The sequence below is a fragment of the Pseudophryne corroboree genome, assembly GCF_028390025.1.
Source record: "Pseudophryne corroboree isolate aPseCor3 chromosome 6 unlocalized genomic scaffold, aPseCor3.hap2 SUPER_6_unloc_1, whole genome shotgun sequence".
In the NCBI taxonomy this organism is placed as follows: Eukaryota; Metazoa; Chordata; class Amphibia; order Anura; family Myobatrachidae; genus Pseudophryne; species Pseudophryne corroboree.
Genome location: NW_026967602.1, coordinates 1,045,229 through 1,062,354, shown reverse-complemented (window position 1 = coordinate 1,062,354; position 17,126 = coordinate 1,045,229). Strand labels below are relative to the sequence as shown.

Sequence of the window (17,126 nt, the reverse complement as noted above, 5' to 3'; positions counted from 1 at the left end):
TCACTAGTCCTTACTGTCTGTGCTTTGTGTCTCACTAGTCCTTACTGTCTGTGCTCTGTCTCTCATTAGTCCTTACTGTGTGCTTTGTCTCTCACTAGTCCTTACTGTCTGTGCTTTGTGTCTCACTAGTCCTTACTGTCTGTGCTTTGTCTCTCACTAGTCCTTACTGTCTGTGCTTTGTCTCTCACTAGTCCTTACTGTCTGTGCTTTGTGACTCACTAGTCCTTACTGTCTGTGCTCTGTCTCTCACTAGTCCTTACTATCTGTGCTTTGTCTCTCACTAGTCCTTACTGTCTGTGCTTTGTCTCTCACTAGTCCTTACTGTCTGTGCTTTGTATCTCACTAGTCCTCACTGTCTGTGCTTTTTCTATCACTAGTCCTCACTGTCTGTGCTTTGTCTCTCACTAGTCCTTACTGTCTGTGCTTTGTATCTCACTAGTCCTTACTGTCTGTGCTTTGTCTCTCACTAGTCCTTACTGTCTGTGCTTTGTCTCTCACTAGTCCTTACTGTCTGTGCTTTGTGTCTCACTAGTCCTTACTGTCTGTGCTTTGTCTCTCACTAGTCCTTACTCTCTGTGCTTTGTCTCTCACTAGTCCTCACTGTCTGTGCTCTGTCTCTCACTAGTCCTCACTGTCTGTGCTTTGTCTCTCACTAGTCCTTACTGTCTGTGCTTTGTGTCTCACTAGTCCTTACTGTCTGTGCTTTGTCTCTCACTAGTCCTTACTGTCTGTGCTTTGTGTCTCACTAGTCCTTACTGTCTCTGCTTTGTCTCTCACTAGTTCTTACTGTCTGTGCTTTGTCTCTCACTAGTCCTTACTGTCTGTGCTCTGTCTCTCACTAGTCCTCACTGTCTGTGCTGTGTCTCTCACTAGTCCTCACTGTCTGTGCTTTGTCTCTCACTAGTCCTCACTGTCTGTGCTTTGTCTCTCACTAGTCCTTACTGTCTGTGCTCTGTCTCTCACTAGTCCTTACTGTCTGTGCTCTGTCTCTCACTAGTCCTCACTGTCTGTGCTTTGTCTCTCACTAGTCCTCACTGTCTGTGCTCTGTCTCTCACTAGTCCTCACTGTCTGTGCTTTGTCTCTCACTAGTCCTTACTTTCTGTGCTTTGTGTCTCACTAGTCCTTACTGTCTGTGCTTTGTCTCTCACTAGTCCTTACTGTCTGTGCTTTGTCTCTCACTAGTCCTTACTGTCTGTGCTTTGTCTCTCACTAGTCCTCACTGTCTGTGCTCTGTCTCTCACTAGTCCATACTGTCTGTGCTTTGTGTCTCACTAGTCCTTACTGTCTGTGCTTTGTCTCTCACTAGTCCTCACTGTCTGTGCTTTGTCTATCAGTAGTCCTTACTGTCTGTGCTTTGTCTCTCACTAGTCCTTACTGTCTGTGCTTTGTCTCTCACTAGTCCTCACTGTCTGTGCTCTGTCGCTCACTAGTCCTCACTGTCTGTGCTCTGTCTCTCACTAGTCCATACTGTCTGTGCTTTGTGTATCACTAGTCCTTACTGTCTGTGCTCTGTCGCTCACTAGTCCTCACTGTCTGTGCTCTGTCGCTCACTAGTCCTCACTGTCTGTGCTCTGTCTCTCACTAGTCCTTACTGTCTGTGCTTTGTGTATCACTAGTCCTTACTGTCAGTGCTTTGTCTCTCACTAGTCCTCACTGTCTGTGCTCTGTCTCTCACTAGTCCATACTGTCTGTGCTTTGTGTCTCACTAGTCCTTACTGTCTGTGCATTGTCTCTCACTAGTCCTTACTGTCTGTGCTTTGTCTCTCACTAGTCCTCACTGTCTGCGCTCTGTGTCTCACTAGTCCTTACTATCTGTGCTCTGTCTCTCACTAGTCCTTACTGTCTGTGCTTTGTCTATCACTAGTCCTTACTGTCTGTGCTTTGTCTCTCACTAGTCCTAACTGTATGTTCTTTGTCTATCACTAGTTCTTACTGTCTGTGCTTTGTCTCTCACTAGTCCTTACTGTCTGTGCTCTGTCTCTCACTAGTCCATACTGTCAGTGCTTTGTGTCTCGCTAGTCCTTACTATCTGTGCTCTGTCTCTCACTAGTCCTTACTGTCTGTGCTTTGTCTCTCACTAGTCCTTACTGTCTGTGCTTTGTCTCTCACTAGTCCATACTGTCTGTGCTTTGTCTCTCACTAGTCCTTACTATCTGTGCTCTGTCTCTCACTAGTCCATACTGTCTGTGCTCTGTCTCTCACTAGTCCTTACTATCTGTGCTCTGTCTCTCACTAGTCCTTACTGTCTGTGCTCTGTCTCTCACTAGTCCTTACTGTCTGTGCTCTGTCTCTCACTAGTCCTTACTGTCTGTGCTCTGTCTCTCACTAGTCCATACTGTCTGTGCTCTCTCTCACTAGTCCATACTGTCTGTGCTCTGTCTCTCACTAGTCCTTACTGTCTGTGCTCTGTCTCTCACTAGTCCTTACTATCTGTGCTCTGTCTCTCACTAGTCCTTACTATCTGTGCTCTGTCTCTCACTAGTCCTTTCTGTCTGTGCTCTGTCTCTCACTAGTCCTTACTATCTGTGCTTTGTCTCTCACTAGTCCTTACTGTCTGTGCTTTGTCTCAAACAAGTCCTTACTGTCTGATTTGTCTCTTTGTAGTCCTCACGGTCTGTGCTTTGTCTCTCACTAGTCCTTACTATCTGTGCTCTGTCTCTCACTAGTCCTTACTATCTGTGCTCTGTCTCTCACTAGTCCATACTGTCTGTGCTCTGTCTCTCACTAGTCCATACTGTCTGTGCTTTGTGTCTCACTAGTCCATACTGTCTGTGCTTTGTGTCTCACTAGTCCTTACTGTCTGTGCTTTGTCTCTCACTAGTACTCACTGTCTGTGCTTTGTCTCTCACTAGTCCTTACTGTCTGTGCTTTGTCTCTCACTAGTCCTTACTGTCTGTGCTTTGTCTCTCACTAGTCCTCACTGTCTGTGCTCTGTCTCTCACTAGTCCTCACTGTCTGTGCTCTGTCTCTCACTAGTCCATACTGTCTGTGCTTTGTGTCTCACTAGTCCTTACTGTCTGTGCTTTGTCTCTCACTAGTCCTCACTGTCTGTGCTTTGTCTATCACTAGTCCTTACTGTCTGTGCTTTGTCTCTCACTAGTCCTCACTGTCTGTGCTTTGTCTCTCACTAGTCCTTACTGTCTGTGCTCTGTCTCTCACTAGTCCTTACTGTCTGTGCTCTGTCTCTCACTAGTCCTCACTGTCTGTGCTTTGTCTCTCACTAGTCCTCACTGTCTGTGCTCTGTCTCTCACTAGTCCTCACTGTCTGTGCTTTGTCTCTCACTAGTCCTTACTGTCTGTGCTTTGTGTCTCACTAGTCCTTACTGTCTGTGCTTTGTCTCTCACTAGTCCTTACTGTCTGTGCTTTGTCTCTCACTAGTCCTTACTGTCTGTGGTTTGTCTCTCACTAGTCCTCACTGTCTGTGCTCTGTCTCTCACTAGTCCATACTGTCTGTGCTTTGTGTCTCACTAGTCCTTACTGTCTGTGCTTTGTCTCTCACTAGTCCTCACTGTCTGTGCTTTGTCTATCACTAGTCCTTACTGTCTGTGCTTTGTCTCTCGCTAGTCCTTACTGTCTGTGCTTTGTCTCTCACTAGTCCTCACTGTCTGTCCTCTGTCGCTCACTAGACCTCACTGTCTGTGCTCTGTCTCTCACTAGTCCATACTGTCTGTGCTTTGTGTATCACTAGTCCTCACTGTCTGTGCTCTGTCGCTCACTAGTCCTCACTGTCTGTGCTCTGTCGCTCACTAGTCCTCACTGTCTGTGCTCTGTCTCTCACTAGTCCTTACTGTCTGTGCTTTGTGTATCACTAGTCCTTACTGTCAGTGCTTTGTCTCTCACTAGTCCTCACTGTCTGTGCTCTGTCTCTCACTAGTCCATACTGTCTGTGCTTTGTGTCTCACTAGTCCTTACTGTCTGTGCATTGTCTCTCACTAGTCCTCACTGTCTGTGCTCTGTCTCTCACTAGTCCTTACTGTCTGTGCTTTGTGTCTCACTAGTCCTTACTGTCAGTGCTTTGTCTCTCACTAGTCCTCACTGTCTGTGCTCTGTCTCTCACTAGTCCATACTGTCTGTGCTTTGTGTCTCACTAGTCCTTACTGTCTGTGCTTTGTCTCTCACTAGTCCTTACTGTCTGTGCTTTGTCTCTCACTAGTCCTCACTGTCTGCGCTCTGTGTCTCACTAGTCCTTACTATCTGTGCTCTGTCTCTCACTAGTCCTTACTGTCTGTGCTTTGTCTATCACTAGTCCTTACTGTCTGTGCTTTGTCTCTCACTAATCCTTACTGTCTGTGCTTTGTCTATCACTAGTTCTTACTGTCTGTGCTTTGTCTCTCACTAGTCCTTACTGTCTGTGCTCTGTCTCTCACTAGTCCATACTGTCTGTGCTTTGTGTCTCACTAGTCCTTACTATCTGTGCTCTGTCTATCACTAGTCCTTACTGTCTGTGCTTTGTCTCTCACTAGTCCTTACTGTCTGTGCTTTGTCTCTCACTAGTCCATACTGTCTGTGCTCTGTCTCTCACTAGTCCTTACTATCTGTGCTCTGTCTCTCACTAGTCCATACTGTCTGTGCTCTGTCTCTCACTAGTCCTTACTATCTGTGCTCTGTCTCTCACTAGTCCTTACTGTCTGTGCTCTGTCTCTCACTAGTCCTTACTGTCTGTGCTCTGTCTCTCACTAGTCCTTACTGTCTGTGCTCTGTCTCTCACTAGTCCATACTGTCTGTGCTCTCTCTCACTAGTCCATACTGTCTGTGCTCTGTCTCTCACTAGTCCTTACTGTCTGTGCTCTGTCTCTCACTAGTCCTTACTATCTGTGCTCTGTCTCTCACTAGTCCTTACTATCTGTGCTCTGTCTCTCACTAGTCCTTACTATCTGTGCTCTGTCTCTCACTAGTCCTTTCTGTCTGTGCTCTGTCTCTCACTAGTCCTTACTATCTGTGCTTTGTCTCTCACTAGTCCTTACTGTCTGTGCTTTGTCTCAAACAAGTCCTTACTGTCTGATTTGTCTCTTTGTAGTCCTCACGGTCTGTGCTTTGTCTCTCACTAGTCCTTACTATCTGTGCTCTGTCTCTCACTAGTCCTTACTATCTGTGCTCTGTCTCTCACTAGTCCATACTGTCTGTGCTCTGTCTCTCACTAGTCCATACTGTCTGTGCTTTGTGTCTCACTAGTCCATACTGTCTGTGCTTTGTGTCTCACTAGTCCTTACTGTCTGTGCTTTGTCTCTCACTAGTACTCACTGTCTGTGCTTTGTCTATCACTAGTCCTTACTGTCTGTGCTTTGTCTCTCACTAGTCCTTACTGTCTGTGCTTTGTCTCTCACTAGTCCTCACTGTCTGTGCTCTGTCTCTCACTAGTCCTCACTGTCTGTGCTCTGTCTCTCACTAGTCCATACTGTCTGTGCTTTGTGTCTCACTAGTCCTTACTGTCTGTGCTTTGTCTCTCACTAGTCCTTACTGTCTGTGCTTTGTCTCTCACTAGTCCTTACTGTCTGTGCTTTGTCTCTCACTAGTCCTCACTGTCTGTGCTCTGTCTCTCACTAGTCCATACTGTCTGTGCTTTGTGTCTCACTAGTCCTTACTGTCTGTGCATTGTCTCTCACTAGTCCTTACTGTCTGTGCTTTGTCTCTCACTAGTCCTTACTGTCTGTGCTTTGTCTCTCACTAGTCCTCACTGTCTGTGCTTTGTCTCTCACTAGTCCTTACTGTCTGTGCTTTGTGTCTCACTAGTCCTTTCTGTCTGTGCTTTGTCTCTCACTAGTCCTTACTGTCTGTGCTTTGTCTCTCACTAGTCCTTACTGTCTGTGCTTTGTCTCTCACTAGTCCTTACTGTCTGTGCTCTATCTCTCACTAGTCCTTACTATCTGTGCTCTGTCTCTCACTAGTCCATACTGTCTGTGCTCTGTCTATCACTAGTTCTTACTGTCTGTGCTTTGTCTATCACTAGTTCTTACTGTCTGTGCTTTGTCTCTCACTAGTCCTTACTGTCTGTGCTTTGTCTCTCACTAGTCCTTACTGTCTGTGCTCTGTCTCTCACTAGTCCATACTGTCTGTGCTTTGTCTCTCACTAGTCCTTACTGTCTGTGCTTTGTCTCTCACTAGTCCTTACTGTCTGTGCTCTGTCTCTCACTAGTCCTTACTGTCTGTGCTTTGTCTCTCACTAGTCCTTACTGTCTGTGCTTTGTCTCTCACTAGTCCTTACTGTCTGTGCTTTGTCTCTCACTAGTCCATACTGTCTGTGCTCTGTCTCTCACTAGTCCTTACTATCTGTGCTCTGTCTCTCACTAGTCCTTACTGTCTGTGCTCTGTCTCTCACTAGTCCTTACTGTCTGTGCTCTGTCTCTCACTAGTCCTTACTGTCTGTGCTCTGTCTCTCACTAGTCCATACTGTCTGTGCTCTGTCTCTCACTAGTCCATACTGTCTGTGCTCTGTCTCTCACTAGTCCTTACTGTCTGTGCTCTGTCTCTCACTAGTCTTTACTATCTGTGCTCTTTCTCTCACTAGTCCTTACTATCTGTGCTCTGTCTCTCACTAGTCCTTACTATCTGTGCTTTGTCTCTCACTAGTCCTTACTGTCTGTGCTTTGTCTCAAACAAGTCCTTACTGTCTGATTTGTCTCTTTGTAGTCCTCACGGTCTGTGCTTTGTCTCTCACTAGTCCTTACTATCTGTGCTCTGTCTCTCACTAGTCCTTACTATCTGTGCTCTGTCTCTCACTAGTCCTTACTATCTGTGCTCTATCTCTCACTAGTCCTTACTATCTGTGCTCTGTCTCTCACTAGTCCTTTCTGTCTGTGCTCTGTCTCTCACTAGTCCTTACTATCTGTGCTTTGTCTCTCACTAGTCCTTACTGTCTGTGCTTTGTCTCAAACAAGTCCTTACTGTCTGATTTGTCTCTTTGTAGTCCTCACGGTCTGTGCTTTGTCTCTCACTAGTCCTTACTATCTGTGCTCTGTCTCTCACTAGTCCTTACTATCTGTGCTCTGTCTCTCACTAGTCCATACTGTCTGTGCTCTGTCTCTCACTAGTCCATACTGTCTGTGCTTTGTGTCTCACTAGTCCATACTGTCTGTGCTTTGTGTCTCACTAGTCCTTACTGTCTGTGCTTTGTCTCTCACTAGTACTCACTGTCTGTGCTTTGTCTATCACTAGTCCTTACTGTCTGTGCTTTGTCTCTCACTAGTCCTTACTGTCTGTGCTTTGTCTCTCACTAGTCCTCACTGTCTGTGCTCTGTCTCTCACTAGTCCTCACTGTCTGTGCTCTGTCTCTCACTAGTCCATACTGTCTGTGCTTTGTGTCTCACTAGTCCTTACTGTCTGTGCTTTGTCTCTCACTAGTCCTTACTGTCTGTGCTTTGTCTCTCACTAGTCCTTACTGTCTGTGCTTTGTCTCTCACTAGTCCTCACTGTCTGTGCTCTGTCTCTCACTAGTCCATACTGTCTGTGCTTTGTGTCTCACTAGTCCTTACTGTCTGTGCATTGTCTCTCACTAGTCCTTACTGTCTGTGCTTTGTCTCTCACTAGTCCTTACTGTCTGTGCTTTGTCTCTCACTAGTCCTCACTGTCTGTGCTTTGTCTCTCACTAGTCCTTACTGTCTGTGCTTTGTGTCTCACTAGTCCTTTCTGTCTGTGCTTTGTCTCTCACTAGTCCTTACTGTCTGTGCTTTGTCTCTCACTAGTCCTTACTGTCTGTGCTTTGTCTCTCACTAGTCCTTACTGTCTGTGCTCTATCTCTCACTAGTCCTTACTATCTGTGCTCTGTCTCTCACTAGTCCATACTGTCTGTGCTCTGTCTATCACTAGTTCTTACTGTCTGTGCTTTGTCTATCACTAGTTCTTACTGTCTGTGCTTTGTCTCTCACTAGTCCTTACTGTCTGTGCTTTGTCTCTCACTAGTCCTTACTGTCTGTGCTCTGTCTCTCACTAGTCCATACTGTCTGTGCTTTGTCTCTCACTAGTCCTTACTGTCTGTGCTTTGTCTCTCACTAGTCCTTACTGTCTGTGCTCTGTCTCTCACTAGTCCTTACTGTCTGTGCTTTGTCTCTCACTAGTCCTTACTGTCTGTGCTTTGTCTCTCACTAGTCCTTACTGTCTGTGCTTTGTCTCTCACTAGTCCATACTGTCTGTGCTCTGTCTCTCACTAGTCCTTACTATCTGTGCTCTGTCTCTCACTAGTCCTTACTGTCTGTGCTCTGTCTCTCACTAGTCCTTACTGTCTGTGCTCTGTCTCTCACTAGTCCTTACTGTCTGTGCTCTGTCTCTCACTAGTCCATACTGTCTGTGCTCTGTCTCTCACTAGTCCATACTGTCTGTGCTCTGTCTCTCACTAGTCCTTACTGTCTGTGCTCTGTCTCTCACTAGTCTTTACTATCTGTGCTCTTTCTCTCACTAGTCCTTACTATCTGTGCTCTGTCTCTCACTAGTCCTTACTATCTGTGCTTTGTCTCTCACTAGTCCTTACTGTCTGTGCTTTGTCTCAAACAAGTCCTTACTGTCTGATTTGTCTCTTTGTAGTCCTCACGGTCTGTGCTTTGTCTCTCGCTAGTCCTTACTATCTGTGCTCTGTCTCTCACTAGTCCTTACTATCTGTGCTCTGTCTCTCACTAGTCCTTACTATCTGTGCTTTGTGTCTCACTAGTCCTTACTATCTGTGCTTTGTGTCTCACTAGTCCTCACTGTCTGTGCTTTGTCTCAAACAAGTCCTTACTGTCTGATTTGTCTCTTTGTAGTCCTCAGGGTCTGTGCTTTGTCTCTCACTAGTCCTTACTATCTGTGCTCTGTCTCTCACTAGTCCTTACTATCTGTGCTCTGTCTCTCACTAGTCCTTACTATCTGTGCTTTGTGTCTCACTAGTCCTTACTATCTGTGCTTTGTGTCTCACTAGTCCTTACTATCTGTGCTTTGTGTCTCACTAGTCCTCACTGTTTGTGCTTTGTCTCTCACTAGTCCTCACTGTCTGTGCTTTGTCTCTCACTAGTCCTCACTGTCTGTGCTTTGTCTCTCACTAGTCCTCACTGTCTGTGCTCTGTCTTTCACTAGTCCTCACTGTCTGTGCTTTGTCTCTCACTAGTCCTCACTGTCTGTGCTTTGTCTCTCACTAGTCCTCACTGTCTGTGCTCTGTCTCTCACTAGTCCTCACTGTCTGTGCTTTGTCTCTCACTAGTCCTTACTGTCTGTGCTTTGTTTCTCACTAGTCCTTACTGTCTGTGCTTTGTCTCTCACTAGTCCTTACTGTCTGTGCTTTGTCTCTCACTAGTCCTTACTGTCTGTGCTTTGTCTCTCACTAGTCCTCACTGTCTGTGCTCTGTCTCTCACTAGTCCATACTGTCTGTGCTTTGTGTCTCACTAGTCCTTACTGTCGGTGCTTTGTCTCTCACTAGTCCTCACTGTCTGTGCTCTGTCTCTCACTAGTCCATACTGTCTGTGCTTTGTGTCTCACTAGTCCTTACTGTCTGTGCTTTGTCTCTCACTAGTCCTCACGGTCTGTGCTTTGTCTATCACTAGTCCTTACTGTCTGTGCTTTGTCTCTCACTAGTCCTTACTGTCTGTGCTTTGTCTCTCACTAGTCCTCACTGTCTGTGCTCTGTCTCTCACTAGTCCTCACTGTCTGTGCTCTGTCTCTCACTAGTCCTCACTGTCTGTGCTCTGTCTCTCACTAGTCCATACTGTCTGTGCTTTGTCTCTCACTAGTCCTTACTGTCTGTGCTTTGTGTCTCACTAGTCCTTACTGTCTGTGCTTTGTCTCTCACTAGTCCTCACTGTCTGCGCTCTGTGTCTCACTAGTCCTTACTATCTGTGCTCTGTCTCTCACTAGTCCTTACTGTCTGTGCTTTGTCTATCACTAGTCCTTACTGTCTGTGCTTTGTCTCTCACTAGTCCTTACTGTCTGTGCTTTGTCTATCACTAGTCCTCACTGTCTGTGCTCTGTCTCTCACTAGTCCATACTGTCTGTGCTTTGTGTCTCACTAGTCCTTACTGTCTGTGCTTTGTCTCTCACTAGTCCTCACTGTCTGTGCTTTGTCTATCACTAGTCCTTACTGTCTGTGCTTTGTCTCTCACTAGTCCTTACTGTCTGTGCTTTGTCTCTCACTAGTCCTCACTGTCTGTGCTCTGTCTCTCACTAGTCCTCACTGTCTGTGCTCTGTCTCTCACTAGTCCTCACTGTCTGTGCTCTGTCTCTCACTAGTCCATACTGTCTGTGCTTTGTCTCTCACTAGTCCTTACTGTCTGTGCTTTGTGTCTCACTAGTCCTTACTGTCTGTGCTTTGTCTCTCACTAGTCCTCACTGTCTGCGCTCTGTGTCTCACTAGTCCTTACTATCTGTGCTCTGTCTCTCACTAGTCCTTACTGTCTGTGCTTTGTCTATCACTAGTCCTTACTGTCTGTGCTTTGTCTCTCACTAGTCCTTACTGTCTGTGCTTTGTCTATCACTAGTTCTTACTGTCTGTGTTTTGTCTCTCACTAGTCCTCACTGTCTGTGCTCTGTCTCTCACTAGTCCATACTGTCTGTGCTTTGTGTCTCACTAGTCCTTACTGTCTGTGCTTTGTCTCTCACTAGTCCTTACTGTCTGTGCTTTGTCTCTTACTAGTCCATACTGTCTGTGCTCTGTCTCTCACTAGTCCTTACTATTTGTGCTCTGTCTCTCACTAGTCCATACTGTCTGTGCTTTGTCTCTCACTAGTCCTTACTATCTGTGCTCTGTCTCTCACTAGTCCTTACTGTCTGTGCTCTGTCTCTCACTAGTCCTTACTGTCTGTGCTCTGTCTCTCACTAGTCCTTACTGTCTGTGCTCTGTCTCTCACTAGTCCATACTGTCTGTGCTCTGTCTCTCACTAGTCCATACTGTCTGTGCTCTGTCTCTCACTAGTCCTTACTGTCTGTGCTCTGTCTCTCACTAGTCTTTACTATCTGTGCTCTTTCTCTCACTAGTCCTTACTATCTGTGCTCTGTCTCTCACTAGTCCTTACTATCTGTGCTTTGTCTCTCACTAGTCCTTAATGTCTGTGCTTTGTCTCAAACAAGTCCTTACTGTCTGATTTGTCTCTTTGTAGTCCTCACGGTCTGTGCTTTGTCTCTCGCTAGTCCTTACTATCTGTGCTCTGTCTCTCACTAGTCCTTACTATCTGTGCTCTGTCTCTCACTAGTCCTTACTATCTGTGCTTTGTGTCTCACTAGTCCTTACTATCTGTGCTTTGTGTCTCACTAGTCCTCACTGTCTGTGCTTTGTCTCAAACAAGTCCTTACTGTCTGATTTGTCTCTTTGTAGTCCTCAGGGTCTGTGCTTTGTCTCTCACTAGTCCTTACTATCTGTGCTCTGTCTCTCACTAGTCCTTACTATCTGTGCTCTGTCTCTCACTAGTCCTTACTATCTGTGCTTTGTGTCTCACTAGTCCTTACTATCTGTGCTTTGTGTCTCACTAGTCCTTACTATCTGTGCTTTGTGTCTCACTAGTCCTCACTGTTTGTGCTTTGTCTCTCACTAGTCCTCACTGTCTGTGCTTTGTCTCTCACTAGTCCTCACTGTCTGTGCTTTGTCTCTCACTAGTCCTCACTGTCTGTGCTCTGTCTTTCACTAGTCCTCACTGTCTGTGCTTTGTCTCTCACTAGTCCTCACTGTCTGTGCTTTGTCTCTCACTAGTCCTCACTGTCTGTGCTCTGTCTCTCACTAGTCCTCACTGTCTGTGCTTTGTCTCTCACTAGTCCTTACTGTCTGTGCTTTGTTTCTCACTAGTCCTTACTGTCTGTGCTTTGTCTCTCACTAGTCCTTACTGTCTGTGCTTTGTCTCTCACTAGTCCTTACTGTCTGTGCTTTGTCTCTCACTAGTCCTCACTGTCTGTGCTCTGTCTCTCACTAGTCCATACTGTCTGTGCTTTGTGTCTCACTAGTCCTTACTGTCGGTGCTTTGTCTCTCACTAGTCCTCACTGTCTGTGCTCTGTCTCTCACTAGTCCATACTGTCTGTGCTTTGTGTCTCACTAGTCCTTACTGTCTGTGCTTTGTCTCTCACTAGTCCTCACGGTCTGTGCTTTGTCTATCACTAGTCCTTACTGTCTGTGCTTTGTCTCTCACTAGTCCTTACTGTCTGTGCTTTGTCTCTCACTAGTCCTCACTGTCTGTGCTCTGTCTCTCACTAGTCCTCACTGTCTGTGCTCTGTCTCTCACTAGTCCTCACTGTCTGTGCTCTGTCTCTCACTAGTCCATACTGTCTGTGCTTTGTCTCTCACTAGTCCTTACTGTCTGTGCTTTGTGTCTCACTAGTCCTTACTGTCTGTGCTTTGTCTCTCACTAGTCCTCACTGTCTGCGCTCTGTGTCTCACTAGTCCTTACTATCTGTGCTCTGTCTCTCACTAGTCCTTACTGTCTGTGCTTTGTCTATCACTAGTCCTTACTGTCTGTGCTTTGTCTCTCACTAGTCCTTACTGTCTGTGCTTTGTCTATCACTAGTCCTCACTGTCTGTGCTCTGTCTCTCACTAGTCCATACTGTCTGTGCTTTGTGTCTCACTAGTCCTTACTGTCTGTGCTTTGTCTCTCACTAGTCCTCACTGTCTGTGCTTTGTCTATCACTAGTCCTTACTGTCTGTGCTTTGTCTCTCACTAGTCCTTACTGTCTGTGCTTTGTCTCTCACTAGTCCTCACTGTCTGTGCTCTGTCTCTCACTAGTCCTCACTGTCTGTGCTCTGTCTCTCACTAGTCCTCACTGTCTGTGCTCTGTCTCTCACTAGTCCATACTGTCTGTGCTTTGTCTCTCACTAGTCCTTACTGTCTGTGCTTTGTGTCTCACTAGTCCTTACTGTCTGTGCTTTGTCTCTCACTAGTCCTCACTGTCTGCGCTCTGTGTCTCACTAGTCCTTACTATCTGTGCTCTGTCTCTCACTAGTCCTTACTGTCTGTGCTTTGTCTATCACTAGTCCTTACTGTCTGTGCTTTGTCTCTCACTAGTCCTTACTGTCTGTGCTTTGTCTATCACTAGTTCTTACTGTCTGTGTTTTGTCTCTCACTAGTCCTCACTGTCTGTGCTCTGTCTCTCACTAGTCCATACTGTCTGTGCTTTGTGTCTCACTAGTCCTTACTGTCTGTGCTTTGTCTCTCACTAGTCCTTACTGTCTGTGCTTTGTCTCTTACTAGTCCATACTGTCTGTGCTCTGTCTCTCACTAGTCCTTACTATTTGTGCTCTGTCTCTCACTAGTCCATACTGTCTGTGCTTTGTCTCTCACTAGTCCTTACTATCTGTGCTCTGTCTCTCACTAGTCCTTACTGTCTGTGCTCTGTCTCTCACTAGTCCTTACTGTCTGTGCTCTGTCTCTCACTAGTCCTTTCTGTCTGTGCTCTGTCTCTCACTAGTCCATACTGTCTGTGCTCTGTCTCTCACTAGTCCATACTGTCTGTGCTCTGTCTCTCACTAGTCCTTACTGTCTGTGCTCTGTCTCTCACTAGTCCTTACTATCTGTGCTCTGTCTCTCACTAGTCCTTACTATCTGTGCTCTGTCTCTCACTAGTCCTTACTATCTGTGCTCTGTCTCTCACTAGTCCTTACTATCTGTGCTCTGTCTCTCACTAGTCCTTAGTATCTGTGCTCTGTCTCTCACTAGTCCTTACTGTGGCCGGAGAGACTAGCCAGCCACACGTGTAATGGCGTCTGCGACACTGAAGGGGTTAATCCTCGTGCCCGGCGCCATGTTACGGACTGTTTAAAAGTTTGTTTAATGATGTGTTTTACTTTTAACATGTCATATGTAGTGCTCTGTGCACCTTTGCAGGAAGGCATGTTTAAATGTATTTATTTTATATTCAAGACAGGCTTGGTGTATATTTAAAGGGAAACACGTGTTTAAATGAAATGTATTTAAAGGAAAAAATGCAGTTACTATAGCTGTCTGAATAAGCAACTCTTATCCTCTGGAAATAGGAAGGGGCATGCTAAGGGCTCTGTGCTAGCAGCGAGGTGTGAAGGACAATACCTTTTGATGTGTGAGTTCCTTAGAGAGAGATACTAATCACTGGGTCTATGGGCTTGGAATCTGTTTCATGTAGGGGATGTAAGTGATATACGATCCGAATGGCAGATAAAGGAAGGAAGACCGTTTGTTTGTATTGTAGCCATTCCTGTTGTAATCTTAAACACTGGGATTGCCTGGAGATGTGAATGACCAGACACATTTGTATTTTGAAGATATGTGATAAATTTATCAATAGTGAATGTTAATCTGATACCAAACGTTGTCTGGGTGACAGGAAGGAGGATATTGTTTTATTGCACTTATATCCTTGTAAAATGTAATTTATTGGTATTTTGTAAAATAACCTGATTGGTTGGAGAAGACAGGGAGGGCTTACCCCCCTGTGGTACTGTGTGGAAAACTGACATAAAAAGGAGACCTGCGTGCCTCCAGAGTTGTAGTTGTACCATCTTTATTCTGCTGGAACATCTTGCTGTATGCTGTTGCCCCTAGCAATAGGTAAGGGTTCTCTTTAGAACTATTGAGCAAATAAACATCTTTGCCTCAAGAAGACTGCTTCATCTTGTGACCAACAGGGTTAGGCCAAACCTAGCCCCGTCCTCCGGCTGTCCAGGGAAGCACCTAGCGTCTCCAAGCTCCGCCCTCCGCCAGCTACCGGTAGAGGCCTAGCAAGTGGCTAGTGGGGATTCGTCAGCACCACACAGCTGTGGTAAAGCAGTGCGTCGGCACATACAGAGCAGAACCGTGGTTCCAAACGCCACGGCAGGTTAGGAGTTTGGTGGTGGCAGCGAGAACCCGCCCACAGCACAGTGGGTGGAGTCAGTAACAGGCGGTTACTGACGGTAAGCGGGAATCCCCTATGTGGTCAGGCCTCGTGCGGCTTGACCTTCCATTCTGTGCGCAGTCGACGGGACGCGGCAAGCGGCGAGTGCTTCCGTACGGTACCGTCCTGTCACAGAAATTGGTGGCATAGTGGTGGGATAATCCCAGGCGGCTTTTCATCACCCGATTGGAGAAGCCGAGTTACTCAGAAGAGGAGTAACTGCAGCGCAGGAGAACGCACAAGATGGCGGAATTCAGCGGAATGTCCAAGGGCGATCTGGAGATCGTGTGCCAGGAGAAGGGTGTGGATATCCCTTCCAACGCGTCCAGAAGCGTCATGAAGGCGGCGCTCAGGAGCGTGGAGGAGTCTCATCGGGCGGAGGTGGAAAGCACTGACGGCGTCAGCATCGCAGAGGACGGCCCAACAGTGGACCTTCGTAAGGAACCGGTGAGAACCACAAGCCCCGCCCTCTCTCACCGCAGCAATGTTTCCCAGCAATCCCTAGCATGGCCAGGATCCCAACGTCCCAGGGGGGGCGGCCCGGATACCCTAGCAGATCGGCTAGCGGAATTGGGGGAAAGGGCAACGGAGCAAGAACGCATGCTTGTCATTCGGATGTGGCATGCGGAGTGGGCATCACAGGCCGTGGTACCCCGGGAGCCGTTGTCAGCTGTTGTACACAGATCAGGACGTATTCAGTTTGCCAAGTTTGCAGACAGTGATGGGGACATTGATGGACATTTACAAGTTTTTGAAAGGACTTGCAAATTACATGATCTACCCAAGTCAGAGTGGGTGAGACACCTTGTGCCCACTCTGCATGGAGAGGCCTTGGAGGCCTATCGAGGAGTGGCGACGGAGGACTGTGGGAACTACGACGAAGTCGCGAAGGCCCTCCTCCAGCGATTCTTTATCACTCCAGAGTCTTACAGGAAGAAGTTCAGAGACTTGCCCAAGAATCCTAGCAGCACCCATGAGCAGTTCGCCAACCAGCTGCGGCAGTACGTGGTGAAGTGGGTGAAGGATTCGGAAGCCACTACATGGGACGCACTGATCGACCTGATCTGCAGGGAGCAGTTCTACCGCAGGTGCGCCCAAGAAGTGAAGGAGTGGGTGCTAGATCGGGAGCCACCCAGCTTAAAAATGGCTGCCCAATTAGCCGACAAATATGTGGCAATTCGGCCACGGGGGCAGAAGCGCCCGGCCAGCAGCCAGCTCCAACAGACTGTACCACCAAGGGGACCACCCTCTTCAGCTCATCAACCCCAAAGACAAGCATCTTCCAACCCGGGTGCTCTTGGCCAGCAACCGCACCGCAGTGTCCCTGCAACTGATCAGAGATCATCGGTGCCACGACTGGAGAAGAAGTGCTACGGCTGTGGGAAAATCGGACATCTGAGGATGAACTGTCCTGCATCCCAAGCACCCCAGACTCGTGCCCCAAATCCGAGTGCTGGAGCCCGGATCGCTTGTTTGACGAGAGGAGATGAGCCTACAGAGACTGTTCCCCCTCCAGTCAGTCCGATGGAGTGTGGCGAGAGACAGGTGCACTCTGCGGAGAGAGTCACCTGCATGGCCAAACAGCCCCTACACAACCTGTGGAGGCACCTGCAGCCAGTCCACGTGGGACCCCTGCAGGGAGAAGGCCTAAGAGACTCTGGGGCCTCAATCACTGTGGTGAGCCCCCACCTTATAGATCCTGCTGCAGTATTGCAGGGTCGCACTGCCACGGTCACCCTGGCAGAAGGAACAGAAAAAGCGGTTCCCATGGCATGAGTCTACCTGGACTGGGGAGCTGGACCAGAGTTGCGAGAAGTTGCCGTCATGGATGGTCTCCCAACTGATGTGGTCCTAGGAAATGACCTGGGTGGTGGGATCGTCACTACGTTTGTTGGCGCCATTCCCCGGAGTCAAGTTCCAAAACCACCGTTGACATCAGCTACTCCAGCACAGCCCAGCCCAGAGGAAAAGACTACAGCTGCTAGACAACTGCCAGCACAGGCAACCACAGCTTCAACCAGCCCAGAGGAAAAGATTACAGCGGCTAGATCAGCACATCGACCCCGCATGCCTTTTGCCTCTGGTATGCCTACGTCCCCTAGCTACGCAGAGGATGTCGGTTCCAGCTCGTGTGATCCTGTGGGGGTGCCCAATGATGCTCCTGACCCAAGTGGTTTGCCAACTCCGGCGGTGAGTATGAGAAACCACACTGACTTTTCCATGACTGACCCCTACCAGACTGACCCTAGTAGTCCCCACCTGGATCCCCCTGTAGAGTGTCCCAATTTAGGAGAGATTGAGGGCCACAGGCAGGAGTTTAGGGAGGCTCAACTCTCTGAC

General features: G+C 47.6%; 1 protein-coding gene across 1 annotated transcript in view; it reads right to left on the bottom strand.

The window, feature by feature from the left end:
- Nucleotides 1-17,126, bottom strand: part of LOC134985603 (phospholipid scramblase 2-like) — a 212,878-nt gene that overhangs the window by 41,092 nt on the left and 154,660 nt on the right. The window lies entirely within an intron of this gene.